At 35.8% G+C, this 21,955-nt stretch overlaps 1 long non-coding RNA gene across 1 annotated transcript; it reads right to left on the bottom strand.

Annotated features, from left to right (window-relative positions):
- Nucleotides 1-8,580: 8,580 nt before the first annotated feature.
- On the bottom strand, nucleotides 8,581-11,396 carry LOC129923772 (uncharacterized). Its single transcript, XR_008775732.1, has 3 exons — nucleotides 11,188-11,396; nucleotides 8,842-8,897; nucleotides 8,581-8,718 (listed from the first exon to the last, which is right to left on the bottom strand). It is a non-coding gene; the product is annotated as an uncharacterized LOC129923772 (long non-coding RNA).
- Nucleotides 11,397-21,955: the final 10,559 nt, after the last annotated feature.

The raw sequence follows: 21,955 nt of genomic DNA, 5'->3' as shown, positions 1-21,955 counted from the left end.
CCAGGAAAACCTGTGACTTGGCAGAATTTAAGTCATTGGTTAATATGCATGACTAAATGCATGACGCGTAGGACGAAATCATCTTTTTTTTTGAAGTAACGTCTGTATCATATAAGATAAGATAAGATAAGATGAAAGTTTGCACTATTGTTCGTTTACCTGACAACACAAGAATCAATTAAAAAAAAAACAGTTAGTAAATCAGCTATTAATAACTAATTATTTCGTTGGTGTCTCGAACAAGTGAACGAAACTGTACTTGATCGAAGAGGTGGTATAAGCTGAATTAGTCCCCTTTTTAGGTCGTCGTCTGATGTTTGTAAAAAAATGTTGTTTTACACAATTCGGATGTTCCTTCAGAGTTGAAGATAATTACTTCCTAGTCCAAACCTCCCGCAGGACGACGGGGGATGGGAGCGGGCAGGGTTTGAACCCTGGACCATCGATAAATCTGAACGACAGTCCAGCGCGCAAACCGCACGACCAGGCAGCCATCCAGCTTAGTGAACGGAAACTTTGAACTTGTTGGGTACCTGGGAGTTAAGGGTCTTGCGGGAAGTTACGAGTGTGCTGTAACCAAGAGGAAGGAAAGCATCTAGTGGAGTTGTGCTGTATATAATGTTTGCCTTGTATATAGGTTATGTTGAAATGCTTCACAATTAAAAGGCACTTTCTACTTAAAGGACTTGTTTCTTCAAAATCATCATCATCTTTATCATCATCATTATTATCATTATTATAATGTAAGAAAAAAAACGAGTATTCATTTAGCCCACATGTTCAATTTCAGTCATTCCCCCTTTTTATAAACAAATATACATTTTAAAAAGCGATCCCCCAGAAAACACTTATATTATTCCCATCTCCGTTTCTATAAACAAAAACAATTAGTAAAAAAATATTTCTAATCGCACATATTTATTATTGCTAGTCTAGTTTTATTTCAAATTTAAAGAAATGAGTGATACAAACTAATTGATACACTTGATATAAGCTTTTTTTAAAGTAAATTTTGTTTATTTTTTATTCTATTTAATGTGACCTCCTTTTTTCAAATGCCTAAATAACACTAGCGAATATTTTTTTAAAAATCTGTTACATATTGATGAGGTTGATTGTAAGAGTACTACAGGTTACATAATAATGGGGATTGATTCTAAAAGAGCACCTCATTCTATATAAAATTTTGATCAAATTACCTATTAGAAGGTGCGGTGGATGAAGTCCCGGGTTCAAATCCTCGAGATAACTGGGATTATGAAGTTTGGGATCGTTGGGCGCGTCTAAGTCCACCTAGCGTTAATGGGTACCTGGCATTAGTTGGGGAAAGTAAAGGCGGTTGGTCGTTGTGCTGGCCACAGTCACAGTAGGGCACATAAACAGATCTATACATCATGTTTTAAAATGTTTTAAATAATTCGGATGTTCCTTCAGAGTTGACGATATTTTACTTCCTAGTCCAAACCTCCCGTAGGACGACGGGGGATAGGAGCGGGCAGGGTTTGAACCCTCGACCGTCGATAAATCCGAACGACAGTCCAGCCTGCAAACCGCACGACCAGGCAGCCATCTGCCCTATAGATATGAAGGGAACTCTTTTACTTTGATTTACATGTTAGTGGGTATAGCTAAAAAGATTCAATGAGATTTATAGCTAAAATTAGGTATTTGCTAAGATAAAAAGACCAGTGTTAAAGGTGTGCTGGCACGTTCGTCCAGTGGCATATTGGTATACAATTAAACCAATGTATGCAAAGTAAGACCTCACAAAGATAGATAGATACACTGTACAAAGTTTATTTACACAAAGAATTTAATAAATGTGTAAATAAATGGCCATCAAATCAAAGGTCTTCTCAACATGAAATAAACAAAAGTTACACCTTCTAAAATAGTATGGCAAACCGCCCTTGTCATATATTACAACTAAATATACAAACTATTGTTAAATCTGGGAAATCACACATCAGTGTAAACACAAAAATGAAGGAAAGAGGCCTCAGGTCAACTTATGGCCACTTCGGGGTCACAGGATTCAGGTCAACACAGATACTTTTAGCCGAAAAAAAAAAAAACGTCATGATGAGCTTATAAGCTTTAGGGAAACCTGTGAGCCTACAAGCTTCATAGAATTCCACTTATAGACATCCGTTCGGTAAAGCCTATCAGATGACTCAATATAAAGTTGAATTCCTCAGAGACAGGGCTAGAAAAATGTTACGTTGGGAATGCCCCGAGGATGCATAACAGCATGGTAAATATATCATTTGAGGCGATGTCTACAAATCAATCACAATATATAGAATACAATAATGACTAAAGATATACTTAGCCCAAGTATCTCCAGAGCAGGGCACACTGCTCCAAAGTACCACAAAAAACACATCCAATATGTAAAGATATTAAAATATATATACAGTTCACAACACATCAAGTACCACATTCTTAATCGGTACCTAAATACGGTCTACATGCCCTTATATAAACGTACCAAGAGGAATCACTCCAGTCTTTACAACCAATCATTACTGCTTATTTCCCCTTTAAGTCACACATCCATTTAAAAAGTTTAAACTTTAAGACATTGCGTTATGTAGGGCAAAAAATGTTAAGGTCATCGCAGGGCATCCTAAAAATCCTGAAATTCAAAAGCACAGTCTTCAAAAGATTCAAAGGCAGGACCCCAGCTTTGGAAGCCATGCGCTTAATCACTCAGCCAACGCCCCCCCCCCCCATTAGGAAATGTATATCTATTAAAAATTCAAACAAATGTATCGGCAAGCAGTTAAAACATTTTTAGTTTATTAAACCATCTCTTTACTTACAATAAGAAAAAGGGCATGGTAAAAGCTAGTACTCTGATATTTTATAGATCTGAGCACAGCAAAAAGCTTATGTCTTTTTAAAAACTCCCCCAGACCTGTTTAGTGGTATAGCTGCGATGTATATACAAATCTACAAATCTATAACATCCGACTAATTTAGACAAACAACAAACATATTGTGGGTGTGTTTATTAAAATAGCATTTCTGAAATATCTAGAAAATGTAATTACCTTCAGAATCAACTGTAACATTTGGACTATTTGAGCCGTTGCTTTCCTTAAATTCAATCAGGCCGCTCTTCTCTAAATAGAGATGAAATTCGTCCACATCCATTTCTATTTAAAATAAAATTACAATTTGTTATCTAGTTTATAGGATTGACGAGATTAGATTAAATTGATAATATTAGATAGACAAGCAGACATACAGATATAAGAAAGATAAATAGATAAGTAGATAGTTAGATAGATAGATAGAGACAAACAGACGGACAGTAGACAGACAGATGGATAGATAGATAGACAGATAGATATATAGATAGATAGATAGACAGACAGACAGACAGACAGACAGACAGACAGACAGATAGATAGATAGATAGATAGATAGATAGATAGATAGATAGATAGATAGATAGATAGATAGATAGAGACAAAAACATAGACAGACAGACAGACAGACTAATAGATAGATAAATAGATAGATAGATAGATAGATAGATAGATAGATAAAGACAAAAACATAGACAGACAGATAGATAGATAGATAGATAGATAGATAGATAGAGAGAGAGAGAGAGAGAGAGAAATAGATTGATAGATTGAATGATTGTTGGATTTAGTAATTGATTCATAGACAGACGGTCAGACAGACAGACTAATAGATAGATAGATAGATAGATAGATAGATAGATAGATAGATAGATAGATAGATAGTTAGATAGAAAGAGACAAAAACATAGACAGACAGATAGATAGATTGATAGAGAGAGAGAGAGAGAGAGAGAGAGAAATAGATTGATTGATTGAATGATAGTTGGATTTAGTAATTGATTCATAGACAGATAGACGGTCAGACAGACAGACAGACTAATAGATAGATAGATAGATAGATAGATAGATAGATAGATAGATAGATAGATAGATAGATAGATAGATAGATAGAGATATTAAGATTAATGGTTATTTAGATAGAAAAGATATTATATTAATAGTATTAGATTTAATAAATAAGATTATATAAACAGACAGACATAAAGATAGATACAAAATACAAAGAGATATAGATACACAGAAAAATAGATAGATAGATAGATTGATAGAAGGAAAAAGAGAGAAAGATAGAAACATAGCTAGATAGATAGCTATATAGATGGATTAATTGATTGATTTAGTGCTTGACTCATAGACAGACAGACATATAGATAGATGGATAGAAAGATAGATGGATAGACAGGTAGAATTGTAGAAATATAGATAAATAGATAGATTATCTTTTTAAAGTATTTATCTATCTCTCTTTCCATCCATGGATTCACCAATGTTTCTTTATTATATCTTTCTTTCTCTCAATCTGCCCTTTATGCACTGTTTCCTTTTAAACGAAGAACTCTTGTGATTTGTGTTATACTATCATAGATTTAATATCGTCTGACGGTTATGCCGGGCAGGGCACGTATTCCGTATGGGAGACTAACGTATGCCAAAGTCGACGTAACAGCGTTGCTCCACGAAAACACTTCAAAGACCAGCTTAAGCACCAACTTGCCTTAGCTGAGAGCACCTGGTTGCATCCGGCTTCAGAACGACACAGCTGGAGGTCACTTACATTTGAGACCAAAAGAAAATCCGCTGCTGAGGACAAACGCAGACGGCAAAAAGGAAATCGAAATGGACCACCTGTGGACAATGGCTTTGCTTGCCCTGGGTGTGGCAAAATATGTAGGTCACAGCTGGGACTGCGTAGCCACGGAAATACTGCATTCCTCACTAATCTTTGGACTCGAAGACAAGCCTTATCATTATTATTATTTAATATATTATTCAATTCATAATTGATTTTTTGACAAATAAAAAACTTATGCAATAATGGTATATGTAATACAAAACAAGTGTAACAGTAAAACAACATACAATATGTCGCAAAATGAAAATTTAATTGTAACATTAACATTTTGGAGAAATTGATTGTAAATCAAACAGACATCTACACTATATCGAACTTCGAATATTGCAAATTGGAAAATTACCACGACAAACATGCATAAGATAGGATGTCTTCAAGTTTCCGGTCTCAGCCGACATGGACTGTCCAAGAATAAATTCACTCTATAAACAGAAAGAGAATGTTTTCCGTATAAAAACATAAAACTGGAATGAAACTATCGTTGTACGATTCGGAGATCTAAATTCTGTTTACATTCGTGAAAACTTTTGATATTATTCGTATTCATCTTTAAAACTAGCTATATGACATCGGAGGGTTATTAAAATAAATGAGATTACAAAAGGAAGGTGTATTTTCGTACAAACTTTGGGATGGTCCTCAAACCGACACGCCCTTACGTTTGCGGTTTGCTAAACAAATAAAAATACAAGTTGTAATATTTTTAACACGAAGAAGAAATAGAAATATTTTGTAATTCTGTTCTATAATCCTCTATTGTTGTTACTAAACTGTGATGCTGGTCAGTGTAGCCTCGGTGTAATCAACCAACTCATGCGACACAGGCATGTGTACTTGAAAGGGACGGATGTAAACATTCTCCCTGTAGGTCAACGGTGTTTGTGGTTATCTGACTATTAACTATGTGTTGTTTCATAAAAAACAAGTTTGGGTCAAGTCTGGCAGACTTAGAGAGGAACAAGTTATGTATAGCTGTTATATTCAGACATTGACTTCTGCCCATTTCTAAAGTATTTGATTGTTCTCTCCTCATTATTTATTATACTCATTTCAGTGTCTCGTTATACTAGAGCCCAAGTTGTCTGGTTCTTGAATTAGCCACATTGTTTTGTCAAGGGTTTATATACAAACGTAACCATACAATAGCTGTGCAGGTTTATAGAGAAACCTAACAAAAAACAAATAGCTGTGCAGGTTTATAGAGAAACCTAACAAAAAAAATAGCTGTGTAGGTTTATAGAGAAACCTAACAAAAAAAACAATAGCTGTGCAGGTTTATAGAGAAACCTAACAAAAAACAATAGCTGTGCAGATTTATAGAGAAACCTAACCAAAAAAATAGCTTTGCAGGTTTATAGAGAAACCTAAAAAAAATAGCTGTGCAGGTTTATAGATAAACCTAACAAAAAAATAGCTGTGCAGGTTTATAGAGAAACCTAACAAAAAAATAGCTGTGCAGGTTTATAGAGAAACCTAACAAAAAAAAATAGCTGTGCAGGTTTATAGAGAAACCTAACAAAAAAATAGCTGTGCAGGTTTATAGAGAAACCTAACAAAAAAATAGCTGTGCAGGTTTAAAGAGAAACCTAACAAAAAAATAGCTGTGCAGGTTTATAGAGAAACCTAACAAAAAAATAGCTGTGCAGGTTTATAGAGAAACATAACCAAAAAAAGCTGTGCAGGTTTAAAGAGAAACCTAACAAAAAAAATAGCTGTGCAGGTTTATAGAAAAACCTAACAAAAAAAAAGCTGTGCAGGTTTATAGAGAAACCTAACAAAAAAAAAAGTGCAGGTTTATAGAGAAACCTAACAAAAAAAAAGCTGTGCAGGTTTATAGAGAAACCTAACAAAAAAAGCTGTGCAGGTTTATAGAGAAACCTAACAAAAAAAAAAGCTGTGCAGGTTTATAAAGAAACGTAGCAATACAATAGCTGTGCAGGTTTATAGAGAAACCTAACAAAAAAAAAAAAGCTGTGCAGGTTTATAGAGAAACCTAACAAAAAAAAAGCTGTGCAGGTTTATAGAGAAACCTAACAAAAAAAAAAGCTGTGCAGGTTTATAAAGAAACGTAGCAATACAATAGCTGTGCAGGTTTATAGAGAAACCTAACAAAAAAAAAGCTGTGCAGGTTTATAGAGAAACCTAACAAAAAAAAGCTGTGTAGGTTTATAGAGAAACGTAGCAATACAATAGCTGTGCAGGTTTATAGAGAAACCTAACAAAAAAAATAGCTGTGCAGGTTTATAGAGAAACGTGACGAAAAAACAATAGATGTGCAGGTTTATAGAAAAACCTAACAAAAAAAAAGCTGTGCAGGTTTAAAGAGAAACCTAACAAAAAAAATAGCTGTGCAGGTTTATAGAGAAACCTAACAAAAAAAGCTGTGCAGGTTTATAGAGAAACCTAACAAAAGAAAAAGCTGTGCAGGTTATAGAGAAACGTAGCAATACAATAGCTGTGCAGGTTTATAAAGAAACCTAACAAAAAAAATAGCTGTGCAGGTTTATAGAGAAACCTAACAAAAAAGCTGTGCAGGTTTATAGAGAAACGTAGCAATACAACAGCTGTGCAGGTTTATAAAGAAACCTAACAAAAAAAATAGCTGTGCAGGTTTATAGAGAAATGTAACAAAAAACAATAGCTGTGTAGGTTTATAGAGAAACGTGACAAAAAAACAAAAGCTGTGCAGGTTTAAAGAGAAACCTAACAAAAAAAGCTGTGCAGGTTTATAGAGAAACCTAACAAATAAAAAAGCAGTGCAGGTTATAGAGAAACGTAGCAATACAATAGCTGTGCAGGTTTATAGAGAAACCTAACAAAAACAAATAGCTGTGCAGGTTTATAGAGAAACGTAACAATACAATAGCTGTGCAGGTTTATAGAGAAACCTAGCAATACAATAGCTGTGCAGGTTTATAGAGAAACCTAACAAAAACAAATAGCTGTGCAGGTTTATAGAGAAACGTAGCAATACAATAGCTGTGCAGATTTATAGAGAAACGTAGCAATACAATAGCTGTGCAGGTTTATAGAGAAACGTAGCAATACAATAGCTGTGCAGGTTTAGAGAAAAGTAGCAATACAATAGCTGTGCACGTTTATAGAGAAACCTAACAAAAACAAATAGCTGTGCAGGTTTATAGAGAAACGTAGCAATACAATAGCTGTGCAGGTTTATAGAGAAACCTAACAAAAACAAATAGCTGTGCACGTTTATAGAGAAACCTAACAAAAACAAATAGCTGTGCAGGTTTATAGAGAAACGTAGCAATACAATAGCTGTGCAGGTTTATAGAGAAACGTAGCAATACAATAGCTGTGCAGGTTTATAGAGAAACGTAGCAATACAATAGCTGTGCAGGTTTAGAGAAAAGTAGCAATACAATAGCTGTGCAGGTTTAGAGAAAAGTAGCAATACAATAGCTGTGCAGGTTTATAGAGAAACCTAACCATACAATAGCTGTGCAGGTTTAGAGAAAAGTAGCAATACAATAGCTGTGCAGGTTTAGAGAAAAGTAGCAATACAATAGCTGTGCAGGTTTATAGAGAAACCTAACCATACAATAGCTGTGCAGGTTGATCGAAACACGGACCAAAAGTGTACGAGTCCCGCCTTAAGTGTTGCTGTTTGGTGGTCCGCTAAGTCAAGAAGGCTTAACACGGCACAACAATAGGCTTTCCTAATGTTTTATCCAGCTGCAATAGCTAGGGCTATTTAATTCTACCACCCATGATAACTGGCAACCGTTACAGAAAAACTAACCGCTATATTGTTATGTAGTGATTCCTAACAGATGCTAAAGGCTATCATGAAAAAAAAAAAAAAAAAAAAAAAATTCCTACCTCTCCGAGAGGTTGAAAGCTCAAATAATAGTCCCCGATTCGTAAATTAAGTTGGTCTGGTTGGGATGCAAAATAGTCTCCCTTTGCCCTAAGTACGTACATTGAGGTTCTTCCAAGATAACTACTCAACATATCTGCGGTGGGCTTAAAAAAGAATTAGATATCTGATTTCAGAATACATTGTGGGAATAAATGTATTTTTTTAATAATCTATATCTTAATACTAGAATGGACAATAACAACCAACACTAATTACTTATGTCTTACTGTTATGTTATCTTGTGCTTGATTGGTCTGAGCGAACATTTGTAGTTTTGTAGTTCCTAAGAAAGGTAAGATCACAGATGTAAATAGATCAATATTGTTTTTATTTTTGCTTGGTAAAGTATTGCTGCCATGTGGGACTGTCTAATGAATCAAAATTATTGATATTGTAGATTTTGCAGCATAGCACAATTAGTACTGAACATTTTCTAACATAGCTCATCGACATTTCCTTGAATTTGAATATAAAATATTCTTTCTATTTATAGTTTTTTTTTTGATAGATGTATGTTGTGTAGATGTATGTGTGTTGTGTAGATGCATGTATGTTGTGTAGATGTATGTGTGTTGTGTAGATGTATGTATATTGTGAAGATGTATGTATGTTGTGTAGATGTATGTATGTTGTGTAGATGTATGCATTTTGTGTAGATGTATGTATGTTGTGTAGATGCATGTATGTTGTGTAGATGTATGTATGTTGTGTAGATGTATGTATGTTGTGTAGATGTATGCATTTTGTGTAGATGTATGTATGTTGTGTAGATGCATGTATGTTGTGTAGATGTATGTATGTTGTGTAGATGTATGTATGTTGTGTAGATGTATGTATGTTGTGTAGATGTATGTATGTTGTGTAGCTGTATGTATGTTGTGTAGATGTATGTATGTTGTGTAGATGTATGTATGTTGTGTAGATGTATGAGTGTTACCGTTTTTTGAGGATGAAAGGATATCTCATTTTCCCAAAAGATGCGTTTTGATACAAGGTCGATTAAAAAAGTTGTTAAGATTACTTCTCACCACGATTTTTCTCTACATTAATTTGATAAAAATGGTTAATTTCTCTAAACTGAGTATATATTTATATTGATGAAAAAACAAGGCCAACGAAAATGAGCTTTACTTAACACCGAATATATTCGTACTATGATCACACCATATTAAAGACGTATGCACGCTATTCTGCGTTGAATGTCGATTGCATAAAGTCTAATCCTGCAAGAGCTGAGGCCAATGCCTTTACTCGCCATCCATGGCTTTCTTGGTCACAATCTCTCTCGGTTTAATGCGCTTGGGCTATATCTTCCCAGACTTACTTAGAACGTAGGTCCTCCCGCGCCGTTCGGCGCATTGGGCGGCAAGATGTCTCCATAAAGATCTGTCATTGACAATGTCCGAAGCCTCCTCCCACCTGGTGTCCACTGTTCTGAGGTCCTCCATGAAGGTGTGGCACCAAGTTATACGAGGACGTCCCTGTTTTCCTCGTATTGGCCTCCATGTCATCGCAACTCTTGGTATGCGTAGTTCATTTTGTCGTAGAACATGTCCCGCAAACCTCATTCGACGCTCTGTCACAACCTTACTAAGTGTTTGACTCCCAGTTCGGCATAGGATTTCCTTGTTTCTAGAAGTCAGCATTAATGCCTACTTCTTTGAGGTCTTTGAGGTCCAGTTTGATAACATCTACGTATCGGAGAGAATGGCTTTGGGATACGTATAGTAAGTCAACTCAACTGTAATGAGTACATTAGGTTGAAGCGGTTAGACGTTATCCTGGCCACATGACACCCTCGTTAACCATTGGCCATATAAACAGATGATCATTATATCATCTGCAATCCAGGACACTTTCTTTATGCTCGCTCTTCATACAAAATAAAATAAAATTAATTAATTTGAGCTTTTATATAGCACTACTTGTATGCTTATATCATGCTCAGAGCGCTATGGTCCAATCTCATTTGTGGACCGGTGGTATGGGGTGGGAGGGGGTATCTTAGAGGAGGTTTTCCGTGCTGCATTTAGGCGCTCAGTAAACACAACTTTGCTCGAGTCGGGTGTCGAACCTCGAGCCCCCATCACAGGTAGCCAAGCCAAGACAAGTTCAAGCGTACTTAGCCTCTCGACCACAGTAGTAGAAAAAAAAGGGTGAAAATGCAACAGGGCCTGGTGATTGCAGTTGCCCAGCCTGTGACCGCAGCTGTGTATCAAAGATTGGCCTCTTTAGTTACACTAGAACTTGCTGAGACGTAAAATACCTCAGAATAGTACTTTAATTTAGTAGTAGGATATTTAGACATGGAAGAAAACTAGCGCCTAATTCTAAAATAATTTGAGCTTCATAATTGTTAAGCTTCCATTGTGTCCACAAGCTGTAATGGGTACCGGGCATGTTGTGGAAAAGAAAACTTAGAAGCTGATCGTTTTATTGGCCGTATGACACCATCGTTAACTTTTACATCATCAGGCGCTGCCTAGGTCAGAAAAAGGTACATTACCTTATTTATATTATACGTATTTCCTTTTATGCATGGTAAATTATTAAAATAGTGATAAAATCATTACCTTTATCTTTTGAATAAAAAAATTCGACGAAGTCACAATTCAAATTATCAAATTATCTAGAACTAATCAACTAGTTGTAGAACTCTACCGATTATGTCGACTCAAGATCTGAATTAAAATATATATTTAGCTTAAATCAAAAAATATATGACGAATTAATATTGACTTTTGACTACTTAGGAAAAAACTTAGCAATCATATGGGGCTGTTAATAGTTAATAACTTTAAAGTTGAATCACAGTCTACGTCTTTAAATAAATTATTTGCAATGACTATTTACTGGCTATTCAATAAATAACTTTTTAGGTGCAGAGTCAAACAATATGACTTTAATCAATGGTGTGCAATTTTCTTTTTTAACATGGGTTTATTATGTATTTTTTTTTTAAAAGAAATCCTTTATGTGGTGCTTTCGGTTTGAAGAAAATCAAATGTGTTAGTATGTACTATGTTCTAACCGATTGATACAGCCATGGGGTACATATTTGTCATTGAGTCAAAGAAGAATGAAGTATTACACGTGGTTTCCCAGTCCTAGCTGTGACCGACATATTTTGCCACATTCGACGTAGACATAACCGTTGTCTGCCGGTAGTCGATATCATCTACATCTGTTCCATGGCCTTTCCAATAAATCGCCATATTTCTCGTATCTAAGTGTCCTTCGCGTATCCACCACCTGGGGATACGCATGGTAAAAAGTGATAGCTACCCCAAGAGTATAGAATAGAAATAACTAAATCTCATTGATTCATTCCTTGATGACCACCCTGTTGGACACATTTTTTTGAGTGTCCTAGAAACCTTGCTCTCCTTATTAAATATAAGAAGCAGCCATCTTGATATTGGACTTAAATCATAGGCTCAAGTGCCAAGAAGCCCTTTGCGCTTTGTTTTCTACGCCAAAGGATCTGGGACCTTATTGGTCGTGGGCCCGGGTTCATTGAATACCTTCGCGCTATGGATGCTATTCCACTTTGTAATGGGGTGCGTTGTTGGATGCCTCTGTCTTGAACACCTTGCTCTTCCATCTGTTTATGGTAAGACACATTTAATTTGCTTGTTCTGTTTTAATCTGGTCTTACACATTGCAAAGCAACTGCATAAAATATATTTCAAGAAGCCAGTGGATCTTCTGGAGTTTCAATGCTGTATCGCATGTTATCGCATGTTATTGTACGAAGAGCCACGACCCTGCTGCTGAGCATGGCCAAAAAAGGAAAACCTTAATAGTGCATTGATAAATCACCTTATGACGGTTTGAATGTGATAGTCAAACAAGAAAAGCAAACACTGTGTTCAATGTTAGAAAAATGTTAGAACAAAATATGTTGGGATTTTCTTCTAGAATGTATATGTAATATATTGTAATAACTTAAGTGAGGCAACTCAACGAGACAAAGACGTTTATTTATACAGAGACTTGACAAACACAAAAGGGGCATCTGCCTTGAGTACAGCATCTCCATATTGGCTCTCTCTACTTGGGCGGAAATCGTTTGTCTCCTCATGTCAACATCCGACTTGTCTGGTCACTGATAGTGCGCACCTTCTTTCTGCACTATCTTGGGTGGCGGTGTGCATGGCAAGGTTATAACAATATATTAAATATATTTTACTGAAGTACAATTTAATTACGGTAATACGACTGACTATGTCATGCTAACTCTAGACCTAGATTTAAAGCCAAATTAACATTTATTTTTTTTTTTCTACTTTGAAAAATTATAACATTCAAACTATATTTTTCTCAATGTGGCCATCGAGCTAGTAATTCTTTTCTCAACTGTTAAATTCCTAGGAAAATTTTTAGAGCCTTTCATTTGATGTCAACTGTCCGCCCACCAATTCAGCCTCGCGGTTCCTCAATGAAGGAGTGAATAGAGATACTATTATATGAGTGGTACTGTTGCACTGTACTGTTGTGATGTTAAAGTGTCTTAAGTTTATCAGGGGTGGGCAATTTACGGACGCCGGGGTGTTTTAAGCTGCCCGCTGACACCTACAGAAATCAGGTGTGCCTAAGGATTATGTGAAAATAAAACAATTTTTAAAATATTTATTTACATTATTTAATTATTATCACTTATGTTGAAGAGGGTAAATAAACATTGTCTGTAGTCTACATGCTATTTTTAAAAAGTTTAAAAAGAATTGTTCATATTGGCAATAAGAATAGAGCTACATTTTTATTTACATTGTCTATTGTAGTGCAATGGGACAGTGGTTAGACTGTTAAATTCCGAACTTTATTTTACTTTAAAGTTGGAAGTATTTAATTTGACTAAAACTGACAAGGGTCAACCGAGGACATTATAACACTGAGCATCTTAGCTCTGGGAGGCGCGGTGGTTAAGCGGCAAAGCGCTTGGCCCCTGAACAGGGAGTCACGGGTTCGAATCATGGTGAAGTCTGGGATTTTAAATTTCGGGATATTTGTGTGCCTCTGAATCCACGCAACTTTGTATCATCTGCCTTATAGACCTCACGGTCTAACGTTACTTTTTCTTTACTTTTCACCTATCAAACTTGAGGAAGTAAAGTCTGTTGTTGTTGTGCTGGTCACATGGTACTCTCATAAGCCTTCTGGCATAAAAACAAGCTTGTATCTTAAAGATTCGATCACTCCAAATGTCCCTCAGAGAGCCCTGTGCTCAATGGACTCAACGCTTTTAGTGGTGCCACGTTTCTCCCTCAAAAGCTACGGTCTGCGGGCTTTTTCAGTGCACGGAAAAAAGGTTTGGAACTCACTCCCTATTGATCTCAGACAGACAACATGCTACACTACTTTTAAGAAGGACATTAAAACCTACCTGTTTAAAACTTTTTTAGATTAGTCAGTTATTTTACCTGTTGTATTTGTGTCTTGTAATGTTATTACAGCGCCGTGAGCCTAAATTTTGATTGTCAACAGCGCTTTATAATTATTATTATTATTATTATTATTATTATTATTATTATTATTATTATTATTATTATTATTACGTCACGTGACGCTGTGCTATCTGACTTAAGGTTATGTCCCCCTTTAACTGTTTTCGTTTTGCGCTTTTGTTTCTTTTTGCTGCGACAACTTGTTGGAAAAAACTAGTCGACCCGCGGCCTAGCATAACACCGCTTTTTAGCAGGGCCGGTCGTAGGCGACCGCAGTAGGACCCGCGCTAGTTCTATTTTTCCCACTCCCGATCTTCGATAAAGTTGAAATTTCGCACAACTTTTTCTTGAACGTTTTTCTTGAAGCACGAATCAATTTAAAAACAAGTTTACCAAGGCAGTTTGTGTCGAAACAAACTCAAAATCGGCCCCCCGAAGTGGTCCACCCCAGGAAGGATATTTTCAGAAAGAGCATCAGAAGGAAATTCTATCAAAGTCAAATGACAGAGAAGAATGGAGAAAGAAGGTTGACTGATCTTGTGTGGTGCCCCAGCGGTCCACAGACCTAAGGATAGGTAAAAGTGAATGTGAACCTGGCCTAATGTCTTATAATGAACATGTAATGGCTCTAATATTTTTGTAAAGGGACAATATTTTTTCTCGAAAGAAAAAAACATTTCCGAAAACTAAAAATAACTATTTAGTCAATTCATTAATAATAATTAATTATTTCGTTTAAGATAGAAGAAAAGAAAATAACTACTACATTATTGAGATCTATAGGTGGGAACATTTTTTTATTTGAATAAGCCATGTTAGTCTACATCGACCACAAATTAAATGACTGGTCCAAACTAGTGATACAACTACACTAAAGCATTTAAAAAAAATGAATATCGATCCTCATTAGGCGAAAATTGGTGACTCTCGTTTTTTGACAGGATGTACATTGTCATTTACACAATTGGCCGAAAAAAAACGGAGATACTTAGTCTGTGACATTGTCATATATATATATAGAGAGAGAGAGAAAGAGAGGGGGTAGGAAAGAGGGGGTAGGAAAGAGGGGGTAGGAAAGAGGGGGGAGGAAAGAGGGGGGAGGAAAGAGAGAAAGAGACATTATTTGTAAAATAAACAGAACAAATGTCTGAAATAAATCTCAATAATGATCAATAGCTGTAGAGATTTTGTTCTTTTAATAAGAGAAGGAGAGAAAGAGAAAGAAAAAAAAAAGAGAAAGAGATAATGGGAAAAAAAAGAGAGAAAGAGATAAACAAGAAAAAGAGAAGTAGAGAGAGGGGAAAGAAAGAGAGACATAGAAAAAAAGAAAGAAGAGATTGACAAAGAAATAAAGAGAGAGAGAGAATGACAAAGAAATAAAGAAAGAAAGAGAATGACAAAGAAATAAAGAAAGAGAGGGAAGGACAAAGAAATAAAGAAAGAGAGAGAAGGACAAAGAAATAAAGAAAGAGAGAGAAGGACAAAGAAATAAAGAAAGAGAGAGAATGACAAAGAAATAAAGAAAGAGAGAGAATGACAATGAAATAAAGAAATAGAGAGAATGACAAAGAAATAAAGAAAGAGAGAGAAGGACAAAGAAATAAAGAAAGAGAGAGAATGACAAAGAAATAAAGAAAGAATGAGAAGGACAAAGAAAAAAAGAAAGAGAGAGAATGACAATGAAATAAAGAAATAGAGAGAATGACAAAGAAATAAAGAAAGAGAGAGAATGACAAAGAAATAAAGAAAGAGAGAGAATGACAAAGAAATAAAGAAAGAGAGAGAATGACAAAGAAATAAAGAAAGAGAGAGAATGACAAAGAAATAAAGAAATAGAGAGAGAGAATGACAAAGAAATAAAGAAAGAGAGAGAATGACAAAGAAATAAAGAAAGAGAGAGAATGACAAAGAAATAAAGAAAGAGAGAGAAAACGAAAGAAAAAAAGAAAAAGAAAAACAATAGAAACGGAGAGAAAGAAAGAGACAGAAAAAGAGATTGATAAAGAGAGAGAGAGAGAGAAAAATAGAAAGAGAAACAAGAGTGACGAGGAAAGAAAAAAAAAGACAGTCATATAGAAAAAGTAAAAGAGAAAGAAAGAGAGAAAAAGAGACAAAGAAATAGAGAGACTGAACGAGAGATTGAGGACGAGAGAGAAATAGAGAATAGAAATATAAAATAGAAATAGAGATGGACAAAAATAATTGAGAAGAAAGAGAGAGAGAAAGAAAAAGAGAGGGGTGAGGAAAGAGAGAAAAAGACAGAAAAAGCCATAGAGAAAGAGAGAAAGTAAAATAAAGGAAACAAGAGAAAAAACGTGGGAGAGAAAAAAGAGAAAGATAGATTGAGAGAGTGAGAGAGAGAGTGAATATGTCGTTGCATCATAAGTTTACATGGTCTATTTCGTTTAAAATAGTTGCTCATTAGAGTTTGGGCTGACTCCAGGATAGCTAAAACTAGATCCCCTTAAAGTTTCTCCACTGCCTCCCTCAGAGCTAACGTAAAAGCCCCTTATGTTTTATCCCACGTCCCAGCAGGACATCATTCTTTAACTCCCGAGCTCCCCCACACCCTCCCGCGGTCCTAGCACTAATTTGGGGCTGTTGGACTATCATCATTAAGTCTCCACTGCTTCCCTCGGGGGCTAACATTAAAAGCCCATACGGTTCATCCCCAGGTCCCACCAGGCCATTAAACTTTAACTCACCAGCTGCCCCACCCAAACCGTGGGCCTAGCACTAATTTTGGGAGGGGCTTTTGGGGGGGGGATGCGTCTAACGTGTTGATGTGGTGCTTGCCTCATGTGGTTAGTTTAGGCGTCGTGTCTTAGTGTGGCGAATGGACCGTATCTTGTGGAGAAAAACTGTCTACGTTTAGTGAATAGTTTGTGGCCTAGTGTAGGGAAACTTTAGGTCCGGATCTGTTTTGACTTTGTTAGCACATATGCTTGTTGCTTGTTGGTGCACATAATAAAAACAAAACAAAACAAACAAAAAACATCACAGGCGAACAAAAACAAACAAAGATAAAGATATACAAAAAATAACAAACAAACAAAAAAATAGCAATCAATAGTGAACAAACAAACAATAAACAAAATATTAAAATCTAGATAAAGACGGGCAAAACATACAAACAAACAAACAAAAAATAGTCATACTTAACAAACAAACAAACAATAAACAAAATATTAAAATCTAGATATAGAACGGGCAAAACATACAAAAAAAAAAAAAAAAAACGACAGCAGATTATAAATAAAATATTTTGACATTTACAATAATTACAATATATACTCATGATCAAAATAATAATCGAAATAACAATAAGAAAAATAAACTGTATAGTAGTTATGAAATGTCTGCCTCGTATTTATTTTTAGATCCCACCACTCCCCGAGTAGATAAACTTTACGCTAAGTGGAATACATTGTTGTCGGACTTCCAAGAAATCCGCTTCTAGAAACGCGAAAAAAAAAATAATCCAATCCACTAATTTTGATTGGGCGGGTTTCATTGATTAATTGTGAGTACCATTAAATTAAGTGGGTATAGTTGCTTAAGTGAGTTCCATTGATTGAAATAATTAAATAAATAAATTATGGCTTTTATATAGCGCTACTTTCATGCTTGTAGCTTGCTCAGAGCGCCATGGTCCAATCTCATTTGTGAACCATGGTGGGGGGGGGGGAGTGGTTTAGATAGGAAGAAGGACTGTTGTGGATCCGGCTCAAGGGTCATGGGAGTCTGAACAGTCTGGTGCTGAGTTCTGTACTGTGTGATACTAGAGCAACCAAGTCCATCAGGTGATGCTAGCGTTAGTGAAGCTTGTGAAAATCCATCAAGGTCCAGTTTTACAAAGCTTATATAAACACAACCTGTCTGTCTGCCTGTCTGTCTAGTAAAAAAGTTTTCGATAAAGTTGAAATTTCGCACAATTTTTACTTGAACCTTTTTCTTGAAGCACGAACCAATTTAAAAACAAGGTTACAAAGACAGTTTGTGTAAAGACAAACTCAAAATCGATCCCCGAAGTGGACCACCCAGGAAGGATATTTTCAGAAAGAGCATCAGAAGGAATTTCTATCCAAGACAAATGACAGAGAATAATGGAGAAAGAAGGTTGACGGATCTTGTGTGGTGCCCCAGCGGTCCACAGACCTAAGGATAGGTAAAAGTGAATGTTAACCTGGCCTAATGTCTTATAATGAACATGTAATGGCTCTAATATTTTTGTAAAAGGACAATCTTTCTTCTCGAAAAAAAAAAACATTTCCGAAAACAAAAAATATCGTTTAGTTCAGTTTCTCTTGTTCTGAATTGTCCGTACTGTTCACGTGATAATATGAAAAACTACTTATTAATTGTTGTTTTTAATTATGTCCAACTTGTATGCATTCTAAATAGATTTTTTTCTCTTAAACAAAGTAAACATCTTTTTTTTTTTTTTTGTAAATGAAGTAGTTTGTAAAACAGAACTTACTTAACTTAGCAATAATAAAATAAAAATGTAAAATAAAAAAAAAAGACAAAATCTAAAACCGTTTGTATGTGCCTCTGATACTTATTAAGGAGCCTATTGAGTTTTTTTTCACTATTAATAGTGAATAGTTGTAAAAGTGGTGTATTTTTATGAAAAAAAACTACCTGCATAAGTGATTTAAAAAATTAGATTTTTCGCTTTCAGAAAAGAAAAAGTAGCTGTTCCATCAGAACTTTGAATGGTCTAAAATATTATGATGTCGCATTTTCCATCTTTTCTAGTTTACGAGATCTAAACGGGACGGACGAACAGACAAATATTCCACATAAAACAAAATAGCGTTTTTTCCCCTTTCGGGAGCGCTAAAAATAACAAATTAGTCAATTCATGAATGATAATTAATTATTACGTTTAAGATAGAAGAAAAGAATACTACATTATTGAATCCATAGGTGGGAACCTTTTTTTAATTGAATAAGCCATGTTAGTCTAGATCAGCGGTTCTAAACCTTTTAAGCTCGGCGACCCCTTTTTACAACCCCAAACTATGCCGCGACCCCCCTAGCCACACACACACATACAGCAATAGAATAGTAGACAATATCAATCCATATTTTCGATGGTCTTAGGCGACCCCTGGCAAATGGTCAATCGACCCCCAAGGGGGTCGCGACCCACAGGCTGAGAACCCCTGGTCTAGATCGATCACAAATTAAATGACTGATCCAAACTAGTGATACAACTAGACTAAAGCATTTTTAAAAATGAATGTCAATCCTCATTGGGCGAAAATCCTGGCTCTCGTTTTTTGACAGGATGTATGTTGTCATTTACACAAATGGCCGAAAAAAAACGGAGATCCTTAGTCTGTGACATTGTCCTAGAGAGAGAGAGAGAGAGAGAAAAAAAAGAGAGGGGGGAGGAAAGAGAGAAAGAGACATTATTTGTAATATAAACAAAACAAATGTCTGAAAATAAATCTCAATAATGATCAATAACTGTAGAGATTTTGTTCTTTTAATAAGAGAAGGAGAGAAAGAGAAAGAAAAAAAAGAAAAAGAGATAATGGGAAAGAAAAATAGAGAAAGAGATAAACAAGAAAAAGAGAAGTAGAGAGAGGGGAAAGAAAGAGAGAGATAGAAAAAGAGAAAGAAAGAAAGAGAGACATAGAAAAAGAAAAAGAAAGAAAGAGAGAGATAGAAAAAGAAAAAGAAAGAAAGAGAGAGATAGAAAAAGAAAAAGAAAGAAAGAGAGATAGAAAAAGGGAAAGAAAGAAAGAGAGAGATAGATTAAGAGAGTGAGAGAGAGAGTGGATATTTCATTGCATCATAATTTTCTATGGTCAATTTCGTTTAAAATAGAAAAAAAAGGAAATAACTACTACATTATTAAGATGTTTAAGTGGGAAGCTATTTAATTAGGCCATGTTAGTCTAGAATCTAGATCTACCACAAATGAAATTAAATGACTGATCCAAACTAGTGATACAACTACACTTGATTTACGCTTTTTCTAAAAATGAATATCGATCTTCACTAGGCCAGAATTCTGGCCCTCGTTTTTTACAAGATGTAAATTACCATTTACACATTGGTAGACAAAATAACTGAGATCGTTTGTCTGCGACATTGTCCTGTAGAAAGAAATGGCACCTATGGGCTAGTTGCCCTTTAGAGTTTGGGCTGACTCTAGGATAGCTAAAACTAGACCCCCTTACCGTTTCTCCACTGCCTCCCCCAGAGCTAGCATAAATCCCTTATGTTTTATCCCACGTCCCAGCAGGACATACAATTTTAACTTCTGAACTCCCCCACTCCACCCGCGGTCCTAGCACTAATTGGGGGCTGTTGGACTATAGTCTTTATGCTCCACTGCCTCCCTCAGAGCTAACAAAAAAGCCCTTATGGTTCATCCCAGGTCCCACCAGACCATTAAACTTTAGCTCCCCATCTCCCCCACTCCACCCGTGGTCCTAGCACTAATTTTGGGAGGGGCTTTTGGGGGGATGCGTCTAACGTCTTGATGTGGTGCTTGCCTCATGTTGTTAGTTTAGGTGTCGTGTCTTAGTGTGGCGAATGGATCGTATCTTGTGGAGAAAAACTGTCTACGTTTAGTGAAAAGTCTGTGGCCTAGTGTAGGGAAAAAAAGATTTAGGTCCGGAGCTGTTTTGACTTTGTTAGCACATATGCATGGTGCGTGTTAAGTGCAGATAATTAAAAATAAAATAAACAATAAACATCACAGGCGAACAAAAACGAATAAAGATATACAAAACAACAACTAAACACACAAACAAAATACAGCAATCCATAGTGAACAAACACACGAACAAACAAAAACAAACAAAAAACTATCATTATAGAACAAACAAACGAACAAATGAAAAAAAAAAAAAAAGAAACTGAAAGAAAGAAAGAGACTTAAAAAGAGATTGATAATGAGAGAGGGATAGAGAAAAATATAAAGAAGAAAAAGAAAAGATGGATAGTGATATAGAAAAAGTAAATGAGAAAGAAAGAGAGAAAACAGACAAAGAAAGAGACTGAAAGAGAGATAGAAATAGAGATGGAAAAAGAGAGAGAGAGAAAAAGAGAGGGGGAGGAAAGAGAGAAAGAAAGAGAGAAAAAGGAAGAAGAGACAAAAAACGATAGAAGCAAGCGTATACAATATTTTGACATTTACAATAATCCCAATAGTAATTATAATCATGATCAAAATAATAATAATAAAAAAACAATAAAAAAAAGTAATTTATAGCGTTTATATGGAATGGCTGCCGCGTATTTATTTTTTAGATCCCACCACATCCCGAGGAGATAAGCCTTACACTTATTGAAAAACTTTGTTTGCGGACTTCCGAGAAATCCGATGTCCTTGGCATCGGATTTTCGTTTGATCTCAAATGAGTATCCCGCGGCCTTTGTAAGTGACCTCCAGCTGTCGCGTTGTCTAAGTATGTGAGTTGATCCCTTAGTGGAATAGGTTTAGTGCATGGTTTTGTGAGTAACTGTTACCCGCCGTATTCATTATTAGGTTAGTGTGAAACGTCTTACTACATTCTCACAGTATTTGTGTTCTGTAAATGTTTGAACGGTCTTAAGCATGGTGTATGTAACATGTTGAGAGTGAATGTAAAAGTAAAAAAGTAAAGGTCCCCTTACAGACCTTTAGCTCTTTACGGCAGTTCATCTGATTCCGTGTCCTACGGTTAACGAGGGTGTCATGTGGCCTGCACAACGACCAACCGTCTTTACTTTTCCCCAAACAAACGTCAGGTACCCATCAGAGCTGGGTGGACTCAGAGGCGCCCGAAGATCCTGAAATTTAAAATCCCAGTCTTCACCATGATTCAAACCCCGGAACCTGGCTTTACCGCTTAGCCGCCGCACCTCGAGAGTGTGTGTATGTTTATTT

The sequence above is a fragment of the Biomphalaria glabrata genome, chromosome 17 (genome assembly GCF_947242115.1).
Source record: "Biomphalaria glabrata chromosome 17, xgBioGlab47.1, whole genome shotgun sequence".
NCBI classification, from domain to species: Eukaryota; Metazoa; Mollusca; class Gastropoda; family Planorbidae; genus Biomphalaria; species Biomphalaria glabrata.
This window is presented reverse-complemented; position numbering and strand designations above follow the sequence as displayed.